This window comes from Pseudophryne corroboree, chromosome 7 (assembly GCF_028390025.1).
Source record: "Pseudophryne corroboree isolate aPseCor3 chromosome 7, aPseCor3.hap2, whole genome shotgun sequence".
Taxonomy (NCBI): Eukaryota; Metazoa; Chordata; class Amphibia; order Anura; family Myobatrachidae; genus Pseudophryne; species Pseudophryne corroboree.
Genome location: NC_086450.1, coordinates 348,940,325 through 348,946,726, shown reverse-complemented (window position 1 = coordinate 348,946,726; position 6,402 = coordinate 348,940,325).

The window sequence follows — 6,402 nt, the reverse complement described above, 5'->3', positions numbered from 1 at the left end:
TCCCTCTGGAGCTAATGGTGTCCAGTAGCCTAAGAAGCAGGACCTATCTTCAGGGAGTAGGGCTTCTTCTCTCCCCTCAGTCCCACGTAGCAGAGAGCCTGTTGCCAGCAGATCTCTCTGAAAATAAAAAAACCTAACAAAATACTTTCTGTTTAGCAAGCTCAGGAGAGCTCACTAAGTAGCACCCAGCTCGTCCGGGCACAGATTCAAACTGAGGTCTGGAGGAGGGACATAGAGGGAGGAGCCAGAGCACACCAGTATCCAAATTCTTTCTTAAAGTGCCCTGTCTCCTGCGGAGCCCGTCTATTCCCCATGGTCCTTACAGAGTCCCCAGCATCCACTAGGACGTTAGAGAAATAATAATAAAGTGAATGTCATTGGAACACAAAAAAAAAAGGTTGGCACTTTGGTAATGGAACCTGGGACTCTCAGCGTGGCAGGCAGGAGCCTTCATCGCTAGCCCACAACACTGCATGGAAGATTCCCAAGTTCATGTGTAAAAGTACTGCAAAGAGCAATTCCTTCCCATTGGTGAAAAAGAGAAATTTGATATACTACCCACTAAAAATACCACAGCGGCTGGGAGGGGTTTGTCAGACCCCACAATAAAATAAACAATATGCAAAAAGGTACCAGCGCTAGGAGTTGTATCACCAATTATTCAATAAGTCAAATACCACTGGATCAGTTATAATATTTAATAATGAACATGATTATCACACACATTAAAAACGTGAGAATAAAAAATATTAAGATATATTGACATACAAATAAAAATAAGAATAAAAATTGGCTCTGAGGTAATAATTAATTCCACTTGCTGATAAGGACCCAACCATTATTTTAGTGATCCCGGACTTATTAAGGTGCAGATTTCCTCCTCCTTAGATTATTATGCAGTCAGCTGGTAATACCCTTATTAGTACCTCTCACACAGTTCCATATAAAGATGGTACCAATTGCTCGTCTGTGTAGATCAAGGGGTTTCCATATTCTTGTTGGTTATGCTGAAAAGGAGTGGTTTTAAAGGTGTGGTCCTTGGAAATCCAAGTAGGCAGAGAAGTCCTTATCTGGATCAAGCTGGACAAAGGTTGGGATTCCACAGCAGTGCCTTGTTGAATAATTGGTGATACAACTCCTAGCGCTGGTACCTTTTTGCATATCCTTCCCATTGGTGTTGGTTTATGCTGTTAGGGTACTCGGATGCTCATTTAGTGTACATACTGTAAAGTCAACGAGCTACATTATTCCTTTCACACATTAGTTGCGTCTGCATACACAAGTGTTTTAACATGTTTATTTGCGTCTGTATAAACTATACACATAGTGATTTGGCATCCAGGAACTTAGGGAGGAGATTTTATCTCTCCCCATTATACTTAATACTACCGGATTTGGACACTCACATATCCCTAACATCAATAGACCATACTGTATCTGTAACACTTTCGTTTGCATCTATATATGCTGTACTATTTTCATCTGTACTGTATATACTGTTATATACTGTATGACATACTGTAGCATAATGTAGCGTAATGAGACGCACCAGTAAAGTACAGGGACGTGCGGTCAGCTAAATGGCTCAGGAGGCACTGGCGAACCCCAGAGCCAGATTTACATGCAATATATGAGCCAAAGAGTACATCTGGGCATTATACACAGGTGTAGCATTATAAACTCCTGGAAATCTGGTGAGTTTTGATTAGAGATGTGTGGAAAGGATATACAGGTGAGGCACTGCCTCACCTGCCATAGACTTTTTACTCCAGAGTTTGGGCTATAAAAATTATTAGAATAATGCAAAAAAGATATTTCTAACAAATTATCAGTATTTTTCATATATTTTATTCAGTCAAAACTCTGGTTTAAACGTAAGTATGGCAGGAAAGGCTCTGCCTCACCTGCTTCACCCCACCGCACGTCACTGGTAAAGTAGTTCTTACGCTGTAGTTCAGTATTGTATTTTAATGGAGACCACACGCATGCGCATTAGTGATTTTAAAAGGCGACATCTGTTGGATGATCTTAGGTATTACACTCAAAGGTAACGCCAAATGCTCGGTGCACCTCCCTTCAACTAGACGCACCTCCTTGCGCCCAGGCATGCTGCGTATGCCTGATTGGGACTAATGCCTCAGTCAGCCAAGATAACTGAGGACCCATCTGTATTTTAGCTGCTCTGCTCCTTTTTGCATTTTTTGTTACATTCCTTGTAGTACTGGAATGACTCCACCTTCCCATCAGATTTAAATGCTTTGAATGCTCGCCTCTTTCAATCCATTTCTTCCTTAACCTTTTTTGTTTAGCAACATTGGTTTGAATTTAATACTCATGTTTATTGCCCATGGGAATGAACTTATGAGTATATTTGTCTAGCAACATTTAAAAAATATCCCACATTTCATTAGTGTTATTTGCCTGACACAAAGTTTCCCAATCTATGTTCTTTAGTGCGTGTTACAGCCTGTATTGATTTGATTGAGGTTTATCTTTGATTGAGATTTCTCTTTACATTTTGTTAATTGCTAAATATAAACTATTAACACTTCTGATAGATATACAACTCTTGGGTGTGCTCGTGCATTTAACCACTCAAGACGTGCGTATATCAGAGCAAGACCACACACCCAAGAGTGGTATATCTATATTATAAAATGGTCCTTGTTGTAATAAAATAGTTGCATGTGGAGATGATACAGAATAGGTGTAGAAAATAGTACAGAATAGGCTGTTTATTTTGACGTATGCAGTTAAATATTTATTCATTAAAAATAACAGCATAAGTGAATAAAGCACTCACTGCTGATTCTGAAGTGGCTGCTCAGGGAATAAATCATCATTGTACAAGTCGTGTTTGATGAGGTCTGATACGTGATCATTTGAGTTATGTGTTAAATTGACATTTTGTAAAATTTTGCAGTCAGAAATGTGTCATAGGGGTATATTCATCATGAAAAAATTGTGACCTGAAAATTTTTGGTTTTCAATCTCCATAATTTTTTCAAAATGTATCATTTTTGTATAACAAATCTGCAGAAACAGTTTTTCAGAAAGTGATATATTTCTCCTTATAGCAGTGCCCCCCCCCCCCTCCCCGCAGTCCCCTCCCCTACTGCATAGTCACTGCACTCCCTGTACCAGAATGTGATCAGCGGCGGTCCCCCGTACTGCCTTGCATAATATTGGCAGGCTGCCCTGCAGACAGTGCACCCCCCAACCAGCTGGTAAATGAATTGTGTGCCCAGGGCTGGCCGGCTGCTCAATGCAGCAGCCCCCCCCCCCCCCCGCACCCCCAACCCGCCGACAAATTAACTGGTGCCCAGGGCTGACTGGCTGCTGACTGCAATGGGGCACCCCTCCACCCCCCAACCTTCCGGTAAATTGATTGTCTGCCCGGCGCTGGCCGGCTGGTGACACAGTAGTGGCTCCTCCGCACCCCCCAACCCGCCTTTTCCGGAGTTTGATGAATGTCACAATTTCTATGTTCCCTGAGGAACGTAGAAATTGTGACATTTAAGTGATAATGAATATGTCCCATAGTGAGGCTGTGATGTGCTGCTCCCCTGTGATCAGTGTCTGTGTGAGAGCTGGTACTGTTTATACTTGTGGAGTGATACAGCTGTGGATTTGTGATAAGGTTTTGTTCACAGCAGGAAGTAGATCAGGCCTGAGGTGAACGGTCATTGGGAAATAAAGCACGGTCATGTGATCTTATGTATCTAGTCATGTTGGTGAATTCTGTCTCAACATACCACACCATGTTATAAATGTAGATATATATATATATATATATATATATACTATGGTGAGAGGAGTTGTCTCTCACCTGAATTACCTACATTCCTGTGGGATCAGCTCCCTCCAAGGGAGACTAAAGCAAAGCCTGTGCAGTAGCAGTGGAGGTGTGGAACTCCTGGGTTGTCTGGGTTTCACAGATCCAGCTGGAGTCTCCTTAGTGCCAGGGACTTATAATATTACCTGGGCCAGTGAACCATAGCAAATTGCGGCTGCATGCCATTGCAGCAGACTGAACATTAAACTTTAATGCTGGGATATTAACTTTCACCTGTCTGTCTAACTGATGTGCCTGTTTGTCCTATGTCTGTGAATGTTAAAGTGCAGTGTCTGATAAAATTAAAAAGACACTGCTTCACCACGAACCTGCCTGTTGTGAGTCCTCATTTCTTCAACACTGTTATAATACACATACACACAGGGGCGCTTTAATGTTTTGAGGTTGAGGGGGCGCAGTAAAAATTACATTTCACAGATGTATTACTGTGAGGAGGCGGAGTTGTCCCAGCAGGCTCAGCATGGCCACGCCTCCCTCCCAGTAATGCACCAGTGAAGAGCCGGCTAGGAGGACATGGGGCCTAGCAGGCAGCGGCAGCACAGGAGTAGTCACTCGCGGGGATCCGTGGGGATCACGCGGGGATCACCCGCACCTGCGCCTCCATCTCATTTGGGGGGGCATGCTGCCCCCTTGAACCCTCCCCCTTCCCCAGTTCCGACGCCTATGCATACACAGGTTGAGTCTCCTTTTTCCAATATTACAAAAACCGAAAAGATCCAAAATCTGACATTTTTGGAGCACAGACTGAGATAGAGAATAGTGACACCTTTGCTTTCTGAGGGTTCCGTGTACACAAACTTTGTTTTGCTATGTGATTGTGTATAAGTGTATATGAAACATAAGGGCATTTCATGTTTAAACTTTGGCTCATTCCCAAGATACAGTATAAAATCATGTATTTCAATTCGATTTAAAAAAAACACATTAATATCAAAACAACCCGATTGCATGTGGGTACGTACTGGAATGTGGTACATTTAATATAAAGAAGCAAATGATGCTGAGATACATAAGAAAGACAGGCCATAACCCACCAACTCCCAACATGGCTCCCTGGCATAAATAGAACAGAACATTATTACATTATGCAATGCAGACATATACATAAACATTACAGTTTAGCTTTCCGAGACACAAGTTATTCTAATTATTACTACAACAAGAACCCAACGGCATAGGACTCCATCTTATATACCCAACCAGTATATTCATACCCAACATCCACGCATACGGCCATAGTCCCATAATAAACCAACACTCCACAAACTAAAAAGTAGTCGGTTGGGGGAGGAGTCAAGAGGGAGCATCTGTTCACAGTGCAGGGAGAGCCTGCACTGTGTCATTCTATATATAATTCCTATTGGCAATTACGTTTGTATTGTACATTAAAAAAAGGTCTGAAGCTATGTGTACCTGCTTTATAATGAGATACAAATTCTCCCTTCATTTTTTTTACTTTTAATCAGGGCCATAACTAGCTATGTGCGGAGTATGCCCCCAAACATAGCGCTGCAGGGTAGGGGGTGCTGCTGGCAGCACTGGTCAACTGTTTAATTACGTTCACTTGTAGCTTCCCCCCGTTTTGAAGCCCAGCATCTCCAGACCACCCCTGTCTCCTTCCCCCACCTCTCCCGTCGTTAATACCTATACAACATTCATGACCTAAACTTGAGAGCTCTGTGTTATTCAGTCGCACTGTCCTTTTTTACAGTACATTTCAAGATCAAGACATGCAGTACCCAGGTGTGTTGCTAACTTGCTACTAGGGATTGGTCGTGTGGCTACACATTACATAGATCTGCTAAATTGCAATGCTGATTATTTTTTTACAAAGTGCAAGTAGCTTCATATAGTTAGAAATCTCATAGTATATATATGAAGGATCAAATAGCTCAATGAGTAAGGTGTTTGAATGTAATGCAACAGGTTATGGGTTTGAAATGTGACATTTAATAAAGGGTATTGTAACTGAATAAAACAAGCCCTCAAGTTAAGTGCATGAATGTAGTATAAAGAAGATTTGTGTCCAAACTCCATTGTCCTGAAGTTCCATAAATGTGCGTGTATAATATATATATATGTATATATACTGCTCAAAAAAATAAAGGGAACACTTAAACAACACAATGTAACTCCAAGTCAATCACGCTTCTGTGAAATCAAACTGTCCACTTAGGAAGCAACACTGATTGACAATCAATTTGACATGCTGTCGTGCAAATGGTATAGACAACAGGTGGAAATTATCGGCAATTAGCAAGACACCCCCAATAAAGGAGTTGTTCTGCAGGTGGTGACCACAGACCACTTCTCAGCTCCTATGCTTTCTGGCTGATGTTTTGGTCACTTTTGAAAACTGGCGGTGCTTTCACTCTAGTAGTAGCATGAGGCGGAGTCTACAACCCACACAAGTAGCTCAGGTAGTGCAGCTCATCCAGGATGGCACATCAATGCGAGCTGTGGCAAGAAGGTTTGCTGTGTCTGTCAGCGTAGTGTCCAGAGCATGGAGGCGCTACCAGGAGACAGGCCTGTACATCAGGAGACGT